Consider the following 25,070-nt stretch of genomic DNA (forward strand, 5'->3'; position numbering starts at 1 on the left):
GTAGTATGATGTCCTGATAAATAATGACACTTGGAAGTTGGTTGATCCTCCATTAGGAACCAAACAAATTGGATGCAAGTGGGCTTACAAGAACAACTATAAAGTTGATGGCTCACTTGACAAGCACAAAGCCAAGCTTGTGGAAAAAGGTTTTCCACACAATGAAAGGGTAGATTATGGGGAGGCTTTTGCCCCCATAGAAAAATGGGCCACCATCCAGACACTCTTTGCCCTAGCATCTCAGAACGGTTGTAAAGTCCATCAAATGGATGTAAAAACTGCTTTCTTGAATTGAGATCTAAAAGAGAATGTTTTTATGTCCCAGCGTGAAGGATTTGCTGTGAAAGGACATGAACAAAAAGTATGCAAAATTGTGAAATGCTTTTACGGCCTCAAACAAGAACCGTGAACCTGGTATGAAAAACTAACTAAGCATCTTTTGAAACTCAATTTCAAACATTATGATCTTGATGATGCAACTTTATTTGTCAAGAAAGTTGGAAAAGTAGTTGTATATCTTGTGGTATATGTAGATGATCTTTTGATGACATGGAACAATGAAAGCGACATCGCATCCATAAAGAAGGAATTGAAGAAAGGTTTTGAAATTACTGATTTCAGCTATGTTCATTACTATCTTGGTATTGAAGTAACTCAACATCTGAATTCCATATTCCTTTCTCAAAAGAAGTACATTGGAGATCTATTGAACACGTTTGGCATGATAGAAAGCAATCCTCTTACTACTCCAATGGAACAAAACATAAAGCTCACATCCATTGAAGGAAAATAATTTGAGGATGCAACAAAGTATAGACATCTTGTAGGAAGTCCCAACTACCTAACTACCACTAAATGAAACATTTCATTTGCTGTTAGAATCCTCTCTAGGTTTATGCAAAAGCCTTGTGAGGGACATTGGTCTGTTGAAAAAAGAGTTCTAAGGTACTTGAAGGGAACTCAGGACTTTGGAATCAAGTATACACAAGTGGATGACTTCAGCTTGATTGGATACTATGATTGAGACTTCAATGGAGACAAAGAAACTAAGGTATCTACTTCAAGTTATGCTATGAGTCTTGGATGAGGAGTTGTCTCCTCGAGATCACAAAAACAATCAGTTCTAGCACATTCCACAACAGAGGTAGAATATGTGGTAGTAGCTGAGGCAACAAAAGAAATTGTGTGGCTCAGGAAAATTCTTGAAGATTTGTAGGTAAAACAAGTATAATTGACTCCAATCATGATTGAAAATACCTCAGCAATAAAGTTGGCCCAGAACCCAAAGTTCCATGATCGAACAAAGCACATCAATACTAAATATCATCTGATTCGACATCATGTTGAGGCGAAAAAATCCATCTCCGCCATTGTTCCACTAATGATCAAATTGCAAACATCTTATCCAAAGTGCTTGGAAGAGGAAAGCTTGACAGATTGAAAACGATGCTTGGGCTCACCAACATCCCTTCATATTAAGGGGGGGAATGTTGACACCTGATCATCATGACTGGGCGAATAACTGAAATTGATGTAAATAAATAATTGAAAATATGAATAGTCACCGGGAGGTGAAATGAAAAGTCTCTCCCTCATGTATATAATAAAGACCAACCTGAATGAATATTAATGAATTGTTTTGAGGAGTTACCTCCTAGTCTGAGAAATAGCTGATTTTATTATTGATAGTTTTTGGCCTCGAGTTTTGACAACATATTTTTTGCTAATAGTATTACTCTATAATATAGCTAATTTAAAGAAATGAATTTCCAATTAATTTAATTTTTTTCAAAGATTTAGTGTTTCAATTGTATAAAAATTGTGGCAAGTTGTTGAGAAATTGATAATATGAAAGTACATTGAATTGTTGTTTTGTCAATAATTTCTTCCTCCAATATTTGGAGATGACTAAATCTTATCCTACCCGAATGCTACTTTGCAGATTTTTGTGTTCAAGTATATCATTTTTTTATTAGAGTAAAAGTAAGAAAACTACTTTTATTCATTTTAATTAAAAATAATCGTAGAATAATTTATAAATTTGATTAGAATTCCATTATGATTTCCTTCCTAGATTTGAGATTGTGAACCATGGGTTGTTCGTTAGTGGAAAAGAAACCCTAGACAATAAATCCAAAATTTTAAATATTAGTTTGTTTCTTAGTTGAAACTAGGACATAGACCTTGAAAACGTTGTTCATTGGCATCTGAATTTGTGAAGAAGATAATAAAAAGCAGTAAATTTTAAATAAATGGAGATATTTTCCATTTTCTTATATATCATTAATATGATTAGCTAAAAATTAAAAAAAAATGAATATATGCATTTGTAATTAACTTTATTTTTTTTAACCTTTTTAGTTTCCACTATGTTTTGAATTGAAAACATATCGTGGAGAAGTTTTACTTATTTTCCTTAATTAAGAAGTAGAGTGGTGGAATTATGTATAAAATCCATTTTAAGCATTTTATTTCAGTTAATATAGCGATTTTGTTTAATAAAAAATTAAATCTTTTGATTTAGTCAAATTTAAATTTATAATAGTTTGTGAAATTGCCAATTTTTGTAATTAAGTTGTATTTTTAATTCTAAAGATAAATTTAATATTTTTAAACTTAAAAACAAAATGACAAACTTTAAGAAAAATTACCACCTTTTTTCATGTGATTTTTTTTTTAATATTGTGTAGAGTAATTGAGTTGTTCCACTCACATGAACTATTCTATTATTATATTATTGGTTCAAATGAATATCAATTAAGGATATATATTTTATATAAAGAAACAAATCAATGATTTAAGCTTATTAAAAAATTTATACCATTGAAAATTAAATTAACCAAGCTAGATCACTCTTATTTCTATATCTAGAAACACCTAAAGGGATCAAATCTCCTTTTAATGTAAAAGAGATTTGCACCTCAAATGGTCTTATTTGCGCATTAAATGGGGAATTAATATGGATCTAAGTTGGTAGTCAACTTGTAAGCGGAGGTAGGTGTTTTAACCAAACTTAATCTGTTTGGGGAAAAATGTACAACAATTGAGATATTCCACTCACATGAACTATTTTTTATTATCTTATTGTTTCAAATGAATATCAATTAAGAATCTATATTTTATATAAAGAAACAAATCACTGATTTAACCTTATGAAAAAATTTAAATTATACTAATGAAAATTAAATTATCCAACCTATATAACTCTTAATTTTGTATCTACCAATCAGTTAAGTGGGTGAAATGTCTTTTTACTGTAGAAGAGATTTACACCTCAACAAATTTGCTTTTCTCATTAAATGGGGCATTAAGATGGATCTATGTTCATAGTCAACTTAAGTTCAGGTGGCTTTCCAGCCAAATATAATGTGTTTGGGGAAAAATTATTCCTGAAAATTATATTTACAAAAAAATTCAAAAAATAAATATAATTAAATATTGATTTCAAAATAAATTTAAACAAATAATTATTTAATTAAAAATTATTTTATATTAAAAAGTAATATATGAAAAAAATAAGTGAAACACTTATCACTTTATAAAAATAACAAAGCACTTATTTCTTTATGCCATGTAACATGAAACTGGCCTAGATCCATCTTAATTCTTAATCTATCAAAGTCTTTCTTAAGGGTAGTAATTAGAATGCATGTTGAAATTTATGTTAAAAGTAATTAATCTATCAATTTTGTCATAAAATTAAATTAAGATAAGAGTTAGATAAATTATTTTATTGATGAAATGTTTTATCATGTTTTAGAAATGTAGTATTGATAAACAATAATATTAAAGCTACTTTAATAAAAAAAGAACTATAATTTTTTATTTTTATTTTTATAAAAAGTAATATTGTAATATATCTTTCTTAAATATATATATTATTAACACTTATTAATTATTTTTTTAATATATAAAGGAATACACAACTTTGTTGGTTTCAAATCATAAGTATGTCCCTATATATGACCTTCATAAGAAAATTAGGGAAATTGAACTTTGAACCTCCTCACACATAAGACTTCATTACTTATTAATTCCTATTTTTTTAATTCTTTTATAATATATAAGGGAATACACAACTATGTTGGTCTCAATTTTAACTACTACCACCATAATCCGTATGCCCTATATATGAATTTCATAGGTAAATTAGGGAAATTGAACTTTGAACCTCCTCACACATAAGACTTCATTTCCGTGGCACTAATTCTTTTCATAATATTAATAATAATAATTGGGCCAATGTTGTCACATATATGCAAGAGATGTTGTGCTTAAAGTTACTTTAAAAAAAACTAATAAGGTTACTTGAAAAGTGAATGTACGCCATTTTTAAATACTTGAATTTTCACTTTTATTTTACATCAAACTTAAAATAATGAGATAAAGTAATTTAAAAAAAAATAAGTGTACATGAATGAGTACATTCATCTATTATTTGAATTAAAAAAATTCTTGCTCACAATCAATTGTTAGAAGATAAGGATCCTTATTCTTCCATAAGAACTTTGAGGATTCTATAGAAATCAATCCAGTGTGGGGATCATTTCTTCCGACACTCTCAAATTCTACATACCATCTACACTTAAAAATAAAACATTTAAAATAGTGATAAAGGAACTCAATAAATTTTTCTATTTTCCAAAATGATTGTATATTTCGTTCAATAATATTCTTATTGTTTGATCTTGATCAAGTGGATTGCTTGAATTCAACCATGATGCACAATCCAATGAGACAATGATTGTCTCTTTACGTGTACAAGTTCTACATGATAATGTCCGCCATATGTCCACATTGCTAGATTTTTTTTGGGTGTGAAAGGACATTTATTTCAATTACTAATTTTATTCTATTTGTTGTTGAACCTATGATCCAAAAAATGGGCCAAATTTTTACTAATACCATGCAAGAAAAAATGGTTAACCTTAATATATTAGATATTAAAAAATCAATATTTGTATTACTATTAAATCTAATGGTCATATTAATATATTATAATATTAATATTACTAAATTTAATAACTTTATACTAATACAATATTAAATTTTTTATAATATAATGATGCAGGAGCATTGAGCCCAACAATACCATTGTATATTAGTAAACATAGGGGTCTTTTGTTTTAGGGAAGTTGGTTTCCTAAGTATGAGGAAATTGTTGAGCAACTGAACAGTAACTGAGGAAGAGTTACTCAAGTGTAGAGAAATTGCTAATAATGTATTGAAAAGAAAAAAAGAGAGAGGTTGGATGAGTTAGATAGCCAACGAACAACTAGCCACCCAATTAGAGTGGAATTGTAAGCCTACGGGCAAAAAATGAAGCAAAGGGAGAAAGTGAAATGAGAGTGAAAGGTTGAAACCATTGAAAAACCAAAAACCACAGAAAACAGCAGTAATGGACGAAAATCTAAGTGAAGTGAAAGAGTGAAGAAATGAAGGATCAGTGCACAAGGACCGTTGGATCTAATAGATCAATGATTTAGATTAGATCGCAAAATTCAGAGATTTTGAATCGCATCACGGCTTATTAAGTGAACAATCCTGACCCCAAGGGACTAGCGATTGTGACTTGTGATTAAGCGATGGAACGAGGACCGTTAGATCTAAGAAGATGACCAACGGTGGAAATTTAATCACCTTTCGGAGAAGGAATAATCCTTGGGCTCTAAACAAGTACAACAGGTGTTTCGGATGCGATCACTGAAGTGATCACATCAAAACATTCAACGGTGCTTTATCGGCGTAGGAGTTTATGACATGCGACGTGAGCGGACCCAATAAGGTTATATCGGTGCAATTGTATATGTTTTGAAGTCTGTTATGTTAATCGCATATTGGAGGAGACAGGGTTCATGTGTAATGAGACCTGTGGATATTGCCATTAGCGATAGCGATAAAGGTAAATCTTGGAATATGTGAAAAGACCATATTTAAGTAGAAAAGGTATTTTTATGTGTATTTCCCTTATAAAGGGTTTACAATGAAATACGCATGATATGTGGTTTCCATGTCTTAAGTCCAACATTACCATAGTTATAAAGTGGGGGTTGGTATATAAGCGAGCTTAAGGATTGCGTAAGTTTTATAAGGGCTGAGCTACAAAGTCTCGATAGAAGGATTTAATAAAGGGAAAGATTCAGCAATTGTGATGAAATAATTCTGCAAGAGTTTAATAAAGAGGGTTGTAATCATTGATAAATTATAGATTTGACTCGGAAAAGAGTCTAAAATTCTTGGGGCAAATTTATATATATATATATATATCGTATACCCATAGTATGCATATATATATATATATATATATATATATATATATATAAGTATGCATATATATATTGATATATATATATATATATATATATATATATATATATATATATATATATATATATATATATATATATATATATATATATATATGCATACTTATATATATATATATATATATATATATATATATATATGCATACTATGGGTATACGCGAGGTAGCCCTTGTGTCAATGGTATGAGAGCAGCTAAAGTTATTTGTAGAAAGCTTAGAACATAGTTTTGTGTAAAAATGTCTATGGAGGCAAGAGGAGATCACATTTTAATCTGACAAATAGTAATCACACAGAGGTGATGTGCAGCAGAACTTGTAGATGCAAGAAGACAAGAGGAAAATCCATTCAAAGTGCAGGAGAATGGTGGAACAAGATCATGTAGAGATCCTGAAAAAGTGAGATGATATGTTCTCAAATGTAGGAGAACATGAGGGGATTAGGATTAGTTAGGAGCTAGTTTGAAGAAACTGTTCACTAACTGACGAATAGTTCCTCAACTATAAAGAAACTACTAATAATGTATTGAAACGAAAAAAAGAGAGAGGTTGGATGAGTTAGTTAGCCGGCGAGCTATCCAGCTAGTTAGAGTGTAATTGTAAGCCTATGACCAGAATATGAAGCAAAGGCCAATAATTAGAATACTCAGGTGAGAAAGACAGAGTCTCAATATGTAATCAATTGGTTTATATTTATATACAGAGAATTTGATCCTGAGTCTAAGTGTGTGATTCGAATATTGAATGAGGTAATGAGAGATTTACTTAGTTTATATATGCAGGAAGAATTGAGGTGAATACACAGAGGAGGAGGAGAGATAGACGATCGTGTAGATCTTTGACCCATTCGAAGGATCAATTAGGGGCCACGAGGACAATGATCAGAGAAATCACGAAGGTAAGCTCAAGCAGAAGTGAATTGAGAGCGACAAAAAACTGAAGTAATGGTGGAAAATTTAAGTGAAACAGAAGAGCGAAGAAATGAAGAATCAATGCACAGGGAACATTCGATCTAACAGATCAACGATTTAGATTAAGTGGATTATTTTTTTTGTTATTGAGCCAATTTTATTTAGATGGAGCCTATACTCCAAATAACATGGGCCAAACTATTATTAATACGATCCAAAAAACATTATTAACTCTAATATTCATATTAAAAAATCAATATTTATATTATTATTAAATCTAATATTCATATTAATATATTATAATATTAATATTTTTAAATTGCATAACTTTAAACTAATTTATTATATTATAATATATAATATATTAATATATCATTATATATATTAGCTCCAGTAGATGATCGCCCAACACTCTTTGAAGTTACAAAAGCTGCCATCTAAGTGGTGGTCACAGACCTTTTGGACATGATGTGTGAAACAATCACTCATGCTGAAATCGAAAACCGCTCAATAGAGCTTTTCGAAGTGAGCATTTTTAACTTTAGGTATGAAAATTAATCATTAAATCGCTCTGCAGTGGTAGAGTGCCTCCTTTTTTGCAATTCAGTTCTTTTGAAAATGAATTTGAGAGCATGTCATTAGGTTTAGAGTACATATTTCCTTAGGCATTCTAGGTTTTTTTTGCACTTTGATTTTTTTTAGGTAGTAGTTTTGCAATTTAAATCTAGTGTTATACTATGGAAAGGGATTTTTTATCATACAATTTTTCATCTTTCAATTTGTTATTTTGGGTTCATAAATTAAAAAATGTTGTTAATTTTACATAGGATATTAAATGTAAGAATGATAAGGACCTTAAGAATGTTAGTACTTTAATAGAAACTCGTTACACATTACAAGCTTTTCACTTTGAATGCAGTGACTTGTTCATGTTGTAATTACTTTGCATATAGTCAATTGTGCGTGTTATTATTTATTTAGAAGTATGAATGGTTGTTGTTCTCATTTATGTTTAATATAGTAAAAGAAAAAGATATTATTTAATGTTTGTTGGGTGGATAGGTATAAAAGAGATATTTTAATGTAAGGTGATGTTATTGTTATTTTAAGTTATTTAAATATTTTGATTTAATTATTTAATGAGCATAAACTCATTTTAATCATAATCATGGATTTAACATGACCTTAGAGGGAGTAAGATTTATTCTAGTGCAAGTTTATTTTAGAGCTCAAAAAACAATGTGTAATTTTTTATTGTTTAAATTATATTTTTGAATGTTATATAAATTACATACATATGCATTGATTCATTTTATAGGGGTATATTAAATTGTCTAAAAAAATTAAAAAAATTAATAATTGAAATAAAATTGAGGTAAAATTGAGGTAAAATTGTCAATTTTATTGTTGGTTGTGTTTGGGCTCCTAATTTTGAGAACACATATTTTGCTAGTATAATTATTCTATAATATACTTATTGAAAGACATAAACTTCCTTATTTAGTATTAATATTTTGAAGTACTTTCAAATGATGTTTGTTCATTTGTTTTTCATAATATTAGATCAAAGATAAGAAAACCACTTTTATTAATTTTAATTATAAATAATCTTACATTAATTTATGAATTTGATTAGAATTCCATCATTATCTCGTTCCAAGATTTGAGATTCTGAAATGTTGGTTCTTTGTTAGTTGAAAGAGAACCCTAGCCAATACATATGAAATTTTAAATATTGGGTTGTTTGTTACTTGAAGGTAAGCCCTAGACTTTCACAATGAGGTTCACTATTTTGAACCTACTCACATAAGAAAAATTGTGAAGAATATAACAGAAATCTTTAGCATGAAAACACAAACACGTAAGTTTAAAATAACATTTCAAATTTCAAAAAAACAAAAAAAAAATAACTCTATAAAATGAAATAAAGCTACAAACTACCCATGATATTGAGAACCCATGTTATTCATATGGAATATTATTTATTTAAAGGGGGAATTAAACCAACTTCGACTCATGTTATGTGGTGATCTACCAAGCTCTTAGAGGGATCGAATCTCTTTCCACTATAAAAGATATTTGTATCTCAAGGGATTTGCTCCCTTCTTGTACTTGGTAGATCCCAAGTTAATAAGATGATTTTCCAAATTTTGGTTGGGTTGAGAGGTGCTTTCCAACCTAGTATAGGAAAAATGGTATAATGTCTTGTCCTGTAAGTATTTTGAATTAGTCAAATTACATAAAAACAAAATAAAACAAAACAAAATAAAGTATGTGAATAAATAATTAAACATTATGGAACTCTATTTTCACAACACATGGTTTTTCTTATGGTATTCTTAACCCATGGTTTTTACCATCATATTTTTAGGCCCTCCACATGAGATATGCTTATTCCCACTAGGACTGCACAAACAACATTTTCAATTTGTTTATGATTCTTTATACCATTTTTCTTTCAAGGTGCAAATCAATGGAATTACATTCCTCTTTCATAAAAAGGATACATATTCATTTCAGAATTATAGTTACAAACCAGCAAAAGAAAAGTAAAGTCACCAATATAAAAAAAGCTCTACGTTCAAATAAAGTAAAAAATTGACTATGGTTAAAAGAAATAGAGAAAATTTAAACACTTTCATTTGTATTTAAAAATTTCATAAAATTTTAAATAAATGAAAATATTTTCGATATTCTTATATAAAATTAACTAAATTCTATTTTTTTTTTTGAATATATGCATTTGTGGGATGGACTTGGGCACCCACATTACCATTCCTCTGCCTCTAGTTTCTGCCTCTGATTATTCCATATTGCAGATACCATGTTGTTGATGCCGTCAAAACGTGGGATGTGGAGTTCGTGACGTCAAAACGTGGGATGTGGAGTTCGTGACAGCTCTTGTAGATGACCGCGCGACTCTCGTCAAACATGCAAAGGCTGCCAACTAAGCGGTGGTCACAAACCTTTGCTGATATGTTCAATGGGAAAACCGCTGAACATATACGTGAGCTTTTCAATATTCGGTATGGAAATTAATCGTTAAATCACTCTGCAATTGGCAAAGTACCTCTCTTTGTGCAATTCGGTTCGTATGAACATGAATTTGAGCGCGTCATTAGTTTTAGAGTACACATTTCCTTAGTGTTTTTGTTGGTCTCTTCGATCAACATTTTTTGCAATTTAAAGTCAGTATTATACAATGGACTGGAATTGTTATTACACAATTGTTTGTTTTTCAATCTATTATTTTTTTTCATAAATAAAAAAAAAATTGTTTATAGTTTATTTCACATAGACTATAGAATGTGAGATTGATAAGTACTGTAATATTGTTAGTACTTTGATAGAAACTTGTTGAACATTGTGTCCAGTTGTAATTAAAGAAAATTTTAAACATAGAAATTTATCATGAAATTTAGAAGGTCCTGGAATTTCACTATTATGTAATATGCAAACAATAAAATTAGCCTACTTACAAATACTAGCCCCTAAATTATTCTATGGTTGTAATTATTCTCAATTGTTCCTTTTATTATTTATTTGGAAGTATGAATGGTTGCTGTTGTAGTTTATTTTTAATACAATAAAAGAGAAAGATACTATTTAATGTTTGTGAGTGGATAGGTATGGAAGAGATATTGTAATGTAATGTGATGTTCTTGTTAAGTTAAGTTATTCAAATATTTTGATTTAATTATTTAATTCTCATAAATCTAATGTGTGAGAGGTATCAAGTTTTATTATAGGGTAACATTATTTTAAAGGACAAAAATAATGTGTAATTTTTCATTGTTTAAAATATGTTTCTGAATGTTATAGAGATTACATATAGGTGCATGGATATTTTATACTAGTATATTAGATTGGCTAAATAACAGATAAAATAAAATTGAGGTAAAATAGCCAATTTTATTATTGATAGCTTTTGGCTTCCCTTGGACAACACATTTTTGGCTAATAGTATTACTCTATAATATAGCTAATTTAAAGACATAAAATTCCATTTAATTTAATGTCTATCTCCAAGATTTGGACATGATTAAATCTTCTCCTACCCCAATGCTACTATGCAGATTTTTGTGTTCAAGTATATCATTTTTTTATTAGACTAAACTTAAGAAAACTACTTTTATTGATTTTAATTAAAAATAATCTTAGATTCATTTATAAATTTGATTAGAATTTCATCATCATTTCCTTCCTAGATTTGAGATTGTGAACCACGAGTTTTGGTTAGTGGAAAAGAAACCCTAGACAATAGATGCAAAATTTTAAATATTAGGTTGTTTCTTAGTTGAAACTAAGACCTAGACCTTCAAAATGTGGTTTAGTGGCATCTAAATTTGTGAAGAAGATAATAAAAAATAGTAATTTTTAAGTAAATGGACATATTTTCCATGTTCTTATATATAATTAATATGATTAGCTAAAATTATAATATATATATATATATATATATATATATATATATATATATATATATATATATATATATATATATATGCACGTGTAACTAATTTTTTTAAACCTTTTTAGTTTGTACTAGATTTTGAATTGAAAAAATATAATGGGGAGGTTCTACTTATTTTCCTTAATTAAGAAGTAGAGTTGTGGAAGTATTTATAAAATTCATTTTAAGGATTTTATTTTACTTAATATAGCCATTTTTTAAAGAGGAATTTAAATGTTTTGTTTTTAGTCAAATTTAAATTTGTAATAGTTTGCAAAATTTCCCATTTTTGTAATTTAAGTTGTCTTTTTAATTCTAAAGATAAATTTAATATTTTTAAAATGAGAAACAAAATGAAAAGCTTTAATAATTTAACGGTTCAATTTTTTTTGATCAAGTAAGAGTAGGACCTTCTATTAAGCAAACCAATAATACATAATTTACATGAGATAGAACCCGCTCTATGAGAGTTCCACAGTAAGGAAGGCAGGCAAAAACCTAACAACTCACCCAAACCTAAGAGAAGCCAAAAGAAACCCTGCACTCCTTGGAAGACAAGTCCACGGGACGGAGACCCACAAAAATCTACAAGTGTCCTACTGAGGGTCCATAGAGAACCCACAACAAACCACCCAAAAAACTAACTTACGGACTCGACGAAAGCTATTGTCTTAGTCCTCTAAACTTTTTCGGGTCTCAAACATTTGAACAACTTTCACAAGCAGATCACCACCGTTGACTACTCAACTTAGATCCAACAGCCTTCATGGATATCACGTGGACGAGAAGCACGAGGGTTGACCATCCGATGAGGGAAGTTTTCTCTCTCCTCTCGCCGCAACGTGTCGCATGATGAATGGAATCGGGGGCCAACTTCAAAAAACCAGAAACCATTCGGACCCTACTCGATATACCACTTGTGGTTTTGAATCCATTGTTTCACGGAAAAGCAATTACGCTCTCTCACCAAGTGATGACTCTCAGACCAGTCTCATGGCCAATTTCTGAGCCTTTCGCCTAGATTCTTCGTCAAGAACCCTCTAAGAAAAATGAAAGCACGGGACGAAATCTATGGTGATCCCTGAGTGAGTACCTTCACCATCCAACCGAAAGTAAGCAGAGCTTCGGAAAGTAGCCAAAACCAAAATGGTCAGACGTTTGAGGATTCACTATCCTCCTGCTTGTCTCCTAAATCCCTTTGGTCTATCATGTTCATCCATATTTCCATATCTTTGGTTGCCAGATAAAGACAATCCTCTCGTAGCTTTCCTGTAGGTAACAAATCCCAAGCATACTGAGAATCCCTATCCCTTTTGGTCACTCCTTCGTTCACCAACCGATCCGCTAACATGTTTGCTTTCCTTTTCACGTGGACAAATCTGAGAGTTTTAAGGGTTTTCAAGTGGGAGTGGATATGGTGAAAGACCCGCAAGAGCTTCCAATGCTTTGACACTTTATCTCGAGAAGTTCCATTTCTTATTTTCTTGGTCGCTCTAATGATCAATTCTGAATCTGCTTCAATGATAACATTATGTGAATTTGACTCCAGCAGGATTTCCAAGCATTTCTCTAATCCCAAGAGCCAACCCATGTTATTAATGACCTTCCCCAAGTGGCCATGGAAGATTTTCTTTGTTTCCCCCTCATAATCTCTTATGGCACTCACAAAGCCATCTAAACTTGGGTTTCCCTTAGAAGCTCCATCGATGTTAACCTTGAAGAAACCATAAGTAGGGGTCTTCCAAATGTTGGCACCTGTATTTATTAAGCTCACTCCCTTTATTATTCCTTGACGACTTATGGAGTGGATACCGAAATGAAGCATAATATTCTCCTCTTGAGGTAGAGGAGGATCCTTAGGAAGTGTGCTCAATAAGCTTCTTACTGTGGGATCAAATCTCCTTTTACTGTAAGAGAGGCTTGCACCTCGAATGGTTTGCTTTGCTCATTAAATGGGGCGTTAAGTGTAAGTTGGTAGTCAACTTGTAAGTGGAGGTAGGTTTTTTAACCAAACTTAATTTGTTTGGGAAAAAATGTTCAGTAATTGAGTTGTTCCACTCACATGAAGTGTTTTTTATTATTTTATTTTTTGAAATGAATATAAATTAAGAATATATATTTTATATAAAGAAACAAATAAGTTATTTAATCTTATTAAAAAATTTAAATTATAGTAACTAAAATTAAATTAACCAACCTAGATCACTCTTAATTTTGTATCTACCAAACACCTAACTGAGTCAAATGTCTTTTTACTATAAAATACCTTTGCACCTCAACAAATTTTCTTTGCTCATTAAATGGGGCATTAAGATTGATCTAATTTCAGTGAGCTTAAGTTGAGGTAGATTTTTTAACCAAACTTAATGTGTTTGGGGAAAAATTATTCCTGAAAAATATATTTACAAAAAATTCAAAAAATAAATATAATTAAATAATAATTTAAAAATAAATTTAAACAAATAATTATTTAATTAAAAAATATTTTATATTAAAAGCAATGTATGAAAAAAAATAAGTGAAACACTTATCACGTTATAAGAATAAAAAGGCACTTATTTTTCTATGCCATATAACGTGAAACTACCCTAGATCCATCTTAATTCTTAATCTATAGTTTCGGATCAAATATGTCAAGGTGAAAAAGTCTTTCTTAAGAGTAGTAATTAGAATGCATGTTGAAATTTATGTTAAAAGTAATTAATCTATCAAGTTTGTCATAAAATTAAATTAAGATAAGAGTTAGCTAAATTATTTTAATGATAAAATGTTTTATCATGCTTTAGATATGTAGTATTGATAAACAATAATATTAAAGCTACTTTAATTAAAAAAAAAATTGTATAGATATATATATTTTATAAAAAGTAATATTGTAACATTTTTTTTTAAAATATATATATTATTAACACTTATTAATTCTTTTTGAATATATAAAGGAATACACAACTTTGTTGGTCTAAATTTTAATTACTACCACTGTAATGTAATGTAATCTGTATGTCCCTATATATGACCTTCATAAGTAAATTAGGGAAATTGAACATTGAACCTCCTCACACATAAGACTTCATTACTTATTAATTCCTTTTTTTAATTCTTTTTTAATATATAAAGGAATACACAACTATTTGGTCTCAATTTTAACTACTACCACTATAATTTGTATGTTCCTATTTATGTCTTTCATAGGTAAATTAGGGAAATTGAACAATGAAACTCCTCACACATATGACTTCATTTCCATGGCACTAATTCTTTTCATAAGATTAATAATAATAAATGGGCTGAGAGGGGCTCTAAAACAGAGTGCACTAGGGAGACATTGTCACATATATGCAATAGATGTTGTGCCTAAAGTTACTTTTAAATAATTAATAAAGTTACTTTAAAATGAATTTAGCCATTTTTAAATACTTTAATTTTCACTTTTATTTTACATCAAACTTAATATAATGAGATAAAGTAATCTAAAAGAAATAAGTGCACATGAATGAGTACATTCATCTATTAGTTGAATTAAGAAAATATTTGCTCACAATCAATTGGTACAAGATAAGGCTCCTTATTCTTCCATAAGAACTTTGTGGAATCTATAGAAATCAATCCACTATGGTTATCATGTCTTCCCGCACTCTCAAATTCTATATACAATCTACACATAAAAATAAAACATTTAAGATAGCTTAAACAAACCCAATATTTTTTTGTATTTTATGAAATTATTGAATGTTCCCTTCAATAATATTCTTATATTTTGATCTTGATCAAATGGATTGCTTGAATTCAACAATGATGCCACAATCCAATGAGACAATGATTGTCTCTTTACATGTACAAGTTCCACATGATAATGTCCACCATATGTCCACATTGCTAGATATTGTTTTGGGTGTTAAGGAGCATTTATTTCAATTATTAATTTTATTTTATTTGTTGTTAAGCCTATGATCCAAAAATTGGGAAATATTATTATTAATACCATTCAAAAAAACATTGTTAACATTAGATATTAAAAAATCAATATATATATATATATATATATATATATATATATATATATAATATATATATATATATATATATATATATATATATATATATATATATATATATATATATTATTAAATCTAGTATTCTTATTAATATATTATAGTATTAATATTATTAAATTTAATAACTTTCTACTAATACTATATTAAATATTTTATAATATAATATATAATATATTAATATATCATTATATATATTAGCTCTCGTGCTGCACTCTTTGAAGTTACAAAGGCTCCCAACTACTTGGTGGTCACAAACCTTTTGGACATGATGTGTCAAACTATTGGTGATATGTTGAAAGGGAAAACGACTGAATACATAGTGAGCTTTTCAATGTTAGGTATGAAAATTAATAGTTAAATCACTCTGGAATGGTAGAGTACCTCTCTTTTTGTAATTAGGTTAGTTTGAAAATGAATTTGAGAGCACTTCATTAGGTTTAGAGTACACATTTAGTTACATTGGTTTCATAAATGAAAAAATATAGTTAATTTTATATAGGCCATGAAATGTGAGAGTGATAAGAACTGTAAGATTGTAAAGTACCTTGATAGAAACTTGCTACACATTACACCCTTTGCACTTTTAGTGTGGTAACTCGCTCCTCTCTTAATTCCTTTGCATGTAGTCAATTGTGCTTGTTATTATTTATTTGTAAGTATGAATGGAAATATGAATGGTTGTTGTTTTCGTTTATTTTTAATATAATAAAAGAAAAGGATATTATTTAATGTTTGTGTGTAGATAGGTATACAAGAGATATTGTAATGAAATGTGATGTTATTGTTATTTAAAGTTATTTAAATATTTTGATTTAATTATTTAATCAACATAATCTTATTTTAATTATAGGTATGGATTTAGAATGAGCTCAGAGGGATTAAGTTTATTCTAGTGCAAGTTTATGTTAGACTACAAAAAATAATGCTTAATTTTTTATTGTTTAAATTATATTTTTGAATGTTATATAGATTGCATCCATGTTGATTAATTCATTTTATTGGTGTATATTAAATTGGCTCAAAAACAAATAAAATAAAATTAATAATTAAAATAAAACTGAGGTAAAATAGTCAATTTTATTGTTGGTTGTTTTTGGGTTTAGAGTTTTGATAACACATTTTTTGCTAATAGTATTATTCTATAATATTATACCTTATTTAAAGACATAAAATTCCAATTAATTTACAACTTTTCCAAAATCTCTTTTCACTATAAAATATATTTGTATCTCAACAGATTTGATCCCTCTCCCTACATGGTAGATCATAAATTAGTAAGATGATTTTACAGATTATAGTTGGCTTGAGAGGTGCTCTCCAACATAGTTTACAAAAAATTGTGTAATGTCTTGTCTTGTAAGTATTTTGAATCATTCAAATTACATAAAAACAAAATAAAATAACCTATGGTATTCTTAACCCATGGTTTTTACCATGGTATTCTTAGGCCCTAAACATGAGATATTCTTATTCCAATGAAGAATATACAAGCAACATTTTCAATTTGTTCATGTTTCTTTATACCATTTTTCATTCAAGGTGAAAACCTATGAAATTACATTCCTCTTTCATAAAAAATGACACATATTCATTTCAGAATCATGATGGCAAGCCATCAAAATAAAAGAATACAAGAATTTGAGAAAATTTAAACACTTTATTTATTCATTTATATTTAAAGAGTTCATAAAATTTTAAATAAATGGAAATATTTTCCATGTTCTTATATAAGATTAGCTGAATTTAAAAAAAATGAATATATGCATTTGTGGCATCGACATAAGACGTCATAAAGAGGATGATGGGCGACTTGGGCACCAACATTACCATTTCTCTGCCTCTCGTTTCTGCGTCTGGTTATTCAATATTACGGATACCATGTTCTTGATGCCTCATGGGATGAGTTCATGATAGCTCTTGTAGATGATCGCGCCACACTCTTCGAAGTTGCAATGGCTACCAACTACCTGGTGGTCACAAACTATAGCTGATATGTTGAAAGGGAAAGCCGTTGAAGAGATACATCAGCTTTTCAAAATTCGGTATGAAAATTAATCATTAAATCACTCTGCCATTTTCATCGTTAAATCGCTCTCCAATGGCAGAGTACCTCCCGTTCTGCAATTCGGTTCGTTTGAACATGAATTTTAAAGCATGCCATTAGGTTTAGAGTACACTTCTCTTGTTTGCACTTTAACCTTGTCCAGTAGCAGTTTTTGCAATTTAAACTTAGTATTATACTATAGGACTGGAATTTTTATCACAGAATTGCTCCTCTTTCAAACTGTTATTTCTTAATATGTAACTTCAAAGTGATTTAACATTAACATTTCTATGGTCCAACATCTCATACGAATATGTCACATCCTCTAAAATTCACCACCAAGTTCTCAAAATTATACAACATATTAGTTTCCAAAATACATTTTCAAGGTAGCATTAATTCCCTATTACGGCTAGACCAAGCTTTGGAGCTATGCATAGGTGTAGCTCAATCTCACCACAATAGTGCTCCTTTGGCTTCATGATCTTGGATTCCTATCAGAGAAAGTATCCCAATTCATTACTTATTCATTACTTATATTTTGAAAGAATTTTCATGTACTTCAGATATTTGATCAAGTTGATGGTGGAATAAAAACTTAAATGGGTGGAGGATAGTTGGGTTGACTTAGAGGCTAAAAGAAACAATCTAAATAGGTGTAGAATATCAACAAAGTATTAAATTTACAAAATAAGCATGGATATCATATTATGCACCAAAGATTTAAGGTTACTTTAAAAATCAATGTAGGTCATTTTTAAATACTTGATTTTTCACTTTTATTTTACATCAAACTTAATATACTAAGATAAATTAATTTATAAAAAATTGCACGTGAATGAGTACATACATATATTCTTTGAGTTAAAAAATGATTGCTCACAATGAATTGGTAGAAGATAATGCTCTTTATCCTTCCATAGGAACTTTGAATAATCTAGGAAAACAATCTACTATGAGTATCATGTCTTAGTGCACTCTCAAATTCTACATACCATCTACACTAAAAGATACAACATTTAAATAGTGGTAATCCATCTCAATAATTTCTTTATTTTCCCTAATTATTGTAGATTCCCTTCAATAATATTCCTATCTTTTGATCTTCATCATGTGGATTGCTTGAATTCAATAATGATGCCACAATCTAGTGATTGTGTCTTTTCATGTACACTTTGTACATAATAATGTCCACCATATGGCTATAATTTTTTGTATGTGAAAGACCATTTATTTCAATTATTAATTTTATTTTATTGCTATTGAGCCAATTTTATTTAGGTGAAGCCTATAGTCCAAATAACATCGGCCAAATTATTATTAATACAATCTGAAAAAACATTATTAACTCTAATATTGAAACTAAAAAATTAATATTTATATTATTGTTAAATCTAATATTCATATTAATATATTATAATATTAATATTATTAAATTTAATAATTTTGGAATAATTTATTTTAATATATATATATAATATATATATATATATATTAAACACTCATTAATTTTAAAACACAACTTTGTTGGTCTAAACTTTAATTACTACCACTGTAGTCTGTATGTCCCTATATATAACCTTCATAAGTAAATTAGGGAAATTGAACTTTGAACCACCTCACAAATAAGACTTCATTACTTATTAATTCCTTTTTTAATTCTTTTTAACATATAAAGGAATACACAACTATGTTGGTCTCAATTTTCACTACTACCACTATAATTTGTATGTCCCTATGTATGACCTTCATAGGTAAATTAGGGAAATTGAACTTTAAACCTCTTCAAGCACAAGACTTAATTTCCATGGCACTAATTATTTTCATAGTATTAATAATAATAATTGGGCTGAGAGGGTCTCTACAACCGAGCACACTAGGGAGATGTTGTCACATATATGCAAGAGATGTTGTTACTTTAAAAATGAATGTAGGCCATTTGTAAATATTTTAATTTTCACTTTTATTTTACATCAAACTTAATATAATTAGATAAACTAATTTAAAAAAAAAAAAGTGCACATGAATGAGTACATTCATTTATTATTTGAATTAACAAAATACTTGCTCACAATCAATTGGTAGAAGATAAGGCTCCTTATTCTTCCATAAGAACTTTGAGGAATCTATAGAAATCAATCCACTATGTGTATCATGTCTTCGAGCACTCTCCAATTCTAAGTACAATCTACACTAAAAATAAAACATTTAAAATAGTGGTAAAGAAAGTCAATATATTTTTGTATTTTCCCAAGTTATTGTATATTCTCTTCAGTAATATTATTATCTTTTGTTCTTGATCAAGTGGATTGCTTGAATTCAACCATGATGCCACAATCCAATGAGACAATGATTGTCTCTTTACGTGTACAAGTTCTACATGATAATGTCCACCATATGTCCACATTCCTAGATATTTTTCTGGTGTGAAAGACCATTTATTTCAATTAATAATTTTATTTTATTTGTTGTTAGTCTATGATCCAAAAAATGATCCAAAAAAAAATTGATAGCCTCAATAGATATTAAAAAATCAATATTTATATTATTATTAAATCTAATATTCATATTAATATATTATAATATCGATATTATTAAAATTAATAACTTTATACTAATACAATATTAAATTTTTTATAATATTATATATAATATATTAATATATCATTATATATATTAGCTCTGACTTTTCAACATTATGTATGAAAATTAATAGCCAAATCACTCTGCAATGGCAGAGTACCTCCCTTTCTGCAATTAGGTTAGTTTTAACATGAATTTGAGAGAATGAGATTAGTTTAGAGTACACATTTCCTTACTATTTTTTTAAGCAGTTTTGTCATTTTAATGTGAGTATTATACTCTCTCATGAGATTTTCTATCACACAATTTCTCATTTTTCAATCTGTTATTTTTGCTTAAAATTACTGTTAATTTTATATACGGGATGAAATGTGAGAGTGATAAGAACTATAAGATTGTAAACTATCTTGATAGAAACTTGTTACACATTGCACCCTTGCACTTTGAATGTTGTGAATTACTTAGTGATAAGAACTGTAAGATTGTAAAGTACCTTGATAGAAACTTGTTACACATTACACCCTTTGCTTTGACTAGCTCCTTTGGTAATTACTTTGCATGTAGTCAATTGTCCCTGTTATTATTTATTTGGAAGTATTAATGGCTGTTGTTTTAGTTTATCTTTAATATAATAAAAGAAAAAGATATTATTTAATATGTGTGTGTAGATAGGTATAGAAGAGATATTGTAATGTAATGTGATGTTATTGTTATTTAAAATTATTTAAATATTTTATTTAATTATTTAATCAACATAATCTTATTGTAATTATAAGTATGGATTTAATATGAGCTGGGATTATGTTTATTTCAGTGCAAGTTTATTTTGGAGTACAAAATACAATGCTTAATTTTTTATTGTTAAAATTATATTTTTGAATGTTATATAGATTGCATACATGCGCATTGATTCATTTTATAGGTTTATATTAAATTGGCTCAAAAACAAATAAAATAAAACTAATAATTAAAATAAAATTGAGGTAAAATAGTCAATTTTATTGTTGGTTGTTTTTGGGTTTAGAGTTTTGATAACACATATTTTGCTAGTAGTATTATTCTATAATATACCTTATTTAAAGACATAAAATTCCAATTAATTTACAATTTTTTCCACAAATTTTAATGTTCCAATTATCTAAAACTTGTACCAAGTTGTTGAGCTATTGATATTCTGAAGCTACTCGAAGTGATGTTTGGTCATTTATTTTTTTGAGAATATTAGACCAAAGATAAGAAAACCAGTTTTATTAATTTTAATTATATGTAATCTTATATTAATTTATGAATTTAATTAGAATTCCATCATGATCTCCTTCCTAGATTTGAGATTGTGAAAAATTGGTTGTTTGTTAGTTGAAAGAAAACTCTAGCCAATAGATCTGAAAATTTAAATATTCAGTTGTTTGTTAGTTGAAAAGAATCCCTATACTTTTATAATGTTGTTCACTATTTTGAACTTAGTGACTTCCTCATTTGTGAAGAAAATAATAAAATCTTTACCATAAAAAACAAACAGGGCAATTTCCATTCCATTTTTACTAATCAATGAAGGAACCTTGCCACTTTCAAGTTTAAAATAACATTTCAACTTTCAAAAAAACAAAAAACTAACTCTATAGAATAAAATAAAACTAAAAATGACCCACCATATTGAGAACCCATGATATTCATATGGAATATTGTTTATTTAAAGGGGGGAATTAAACCAACTCATACTCATGTTATGTGGTGATATATCAAGCTCTAAGAGGGATTAAATCTCTTTTCACTATAAAATATATTTTAATCTCAAAGATTTGATCCCTCTCCCTACATGGTAGATCAGAGGTTAGTAAGATGATTTTACAAGTTATAGTTGGCTTGAGAGGTGCTCTCCAACACAGTTTACAAAAAATTGTGTAATGTCTTGTCTTGCAGTATTTTGATTCACTCAAGTTACATAAAAACAAAAAAAAATAACTCATGGTATTCTTCACCCATGGTTTTTGCCATGGTATTCTTAGGCCTTCAACATCTTATATGCTTATTCCTATGAAAAATATAAAATCAACGTTTTCAATTTGTTCATGTTTCTTTATACCATTTTTTCATTAAAAGTGAAAACCTATGGAATTACATTCCTCTTTCATCAAAAGTGACACATATTCATTTCAAAATCATGGTGGCAACCTTCAAAAAAAAGTCATGAAAATAAATAAGGCTTTACTTTTAAATAAGGTTTACTTTTAAATAAAATAAAATAATTGACTATGGTTCAAAGAATTAGAAAAAATTTAAACACTTTATTCATTCAGTTATATTTAAAGAATTCTTAAAATTTTAAACAATGTTCTTATATAAGATTACCTGAATTAAAAAAAAAAAGTGAATATATGCATTTGTGGCATCTTGGGCAACTTGGGAACCCAGATTACCATGCGCAACTTGGGCACCCACATTACCATTCCTCTGCCTCTCCTTTCTGCGAAGATTCTACGTCTTGTTATTCAATATTGCAGATACCATGTTCTTGATGCCCCCACTATATCACTATATGCCGCCAAAACATGGGATGAGGAGTTCGTGAGAGCTCTTGTAGATGATCGTGCCACACTCTTCGAAGTTGCAAACGCTACCTAGTGTCACAAACTATTGCTAATATATTGAAAGGGAAAACCGCTGAACAGATAGAATTAATCTTTAAACCATTGTGCAATGGCAGAGTACTTCCCTTCTGCAATTTGGTTCGTTTGAACATTAATTTGAGAGCATCTTATTAGGTTCGTGAACATTACTTGAGCATTCCCTTTCTGCAATTTGGTTTGTTTAACATTAATTTGAGAGCATGCCATTAGTTTAGAGTACACATTTCCTTATTCTAGGTTTTCTTGTTTGCACTTTTCCTTTTCTAGCAGTAGTTTTTGCAATAATTTAAATTCAATATTATACTATGGGACTAGAATTTTTATCACAGAATTGCTGGTCATGTGTTATTTCGTAATATGTTCCACATATCCTTTTTTTTCAATAATAGTTAATCCAAAAACTCTTTTCAACTTATACATAATAGAAATATGAAAAAATACAAATTTTCATTTTTTTTTCCAAAGTGATTTAGCATTAACATCCCTATTGTCCACCATTTCATATGAATATGTCAATTCCTCTAAAATTCACCACCAAGTTGTCAAAATTATATAATATATTAGTTCCAAAAATATCATGGTAGCATCAAGTCCCTATTACCACTAGACCAAGCTTTGGAGCTATGCAAAAGTGTAGCTCAATCTCACCACAATAGTGCTCCTTTGGCTTCATGATCTTGGATTCCTATCAAAGAAAGTATCCCAATTCATTACTTGTATTCTAAAGGATGCTCATGTACTTTAGATATTTGATCAGGTTGATGGTGGAATAAAAACTTAAATGGAAGGAGGATCGTTGGGTTGACTTAGAGTCTAAAAGAAACAATCTAAATAGGTGTAGAATATCAACAAAGTATTAAATTTATAGAAAAATCATGGGATATCATATTATGCACCAAAGATTAGTTCAAATTCAACCATATTATATATTGAATCTTCATATACATCTAAAACATATCCAACAATGAAAATAGATAAAACATCAATATAAAAACAAATCAAAGTTACTTGAAGAAAATAATATATATGGATAACATTATTCATGATCCTTAAAATATTTGAAAGAGAAATCAAAGATCCAATAGTGAATCATGTCTCTGTGAATAATCCTCTCAAAATATTTGAGGATATATTTTAATCCACAAGGGTGATAAATAAATATTCACTCATTGAAAAACATTGTTTGCAACATAACAATACATACTTTATACATGACCATAAGGAAAGGGAACTGAAAATGACTTGAAGGAAAGGGAAGCTAAAACCCAATCCACTACCTCCATATCTTCAATTTAACCCCAATATAATATTGGGATAGCAAATGTAGAGACAATTAACCAATCACACCCTTTTCTTCATTCTCTATTTAAATAAGCGATTTATGGGTTGGTCATTTTGACCATGTCAAAATATGGTAAGATTAAATTTAAACATTTGTAAAATCAATCCAATTTTTATGTATTTATGGGGAATGTAATTATTTTCATTTCTTAAATTTTCTTGTCTTGTATATCTCGTGGTGTCACCACTTTTGACTAAGTAATTCAACCTAATGACCAATCATTGGGGTACTATAGAATTACTTTGCACACTAAACATACACCAATCCAATTAATTTTTTTAGTTTTCAAATGTAATCACACAAACTACAAATTTTTTTATTATTATTATTTTCTACAAAAGAATGGATTCAAAAAAGAAATAGAATATAATATCTTACATGTGTACACCCTCAATTTCCTTGCTCATTAATGCTCTAGTAGTCTCCATTTTATGTATATTCTAATTTAGTTTGGCTACCTCAATTTATATCTTTGTCCATGTTCATTTAAACATTGTTTCTTCAATTAATACAGATTTATTCATTTTTTGTGCACTATATTGTATTATCTACCAAGTTTTAAGGTTATTTTACACACATTAGGATGTGGACCTCAATTTTTTCATAGTTATGGATAGAGATCCATACTTTAAGAGATTACAATCAAATTGTACAAAGGATAATTTTACAAAATAAGGAGCAAGAATGAAGCACATACCCTTAGTTATTCCAATATCATAAGCACATATAATT

The 25,070-nt window shown here is 28.8% G+C and overlaps 1 pseudogene; it reads left to right on the plus strand.

Moving 5' to 3' along the window:
* The window catches only part of LOC149228874 (SKP1-like protein 14 pseudogene), a 35,206-nt pseudogene extending 12,215 nt beyond the window's left edge, over positions 1–22,991 (plus strand).
* Positions 22,992–25,070: the final 2,079 nt, after the last annotated feature.

This window comes from Pinus tabuliformis, chromosome J, assembly GCF_031772625.1.
Source record: "Pinus tabuliformis cultivar Carrire ecotype Pingquan chromosome J, CPIR1, whole genome shotgun sequence".
Taxonomy (NCBI): domain Eukaryota; kingdom Viridiplantae; phylum Streptophyta; class Pinopsida; order Pinales; family Pinaceae; genus Pinus; species Pinus tabuliformis.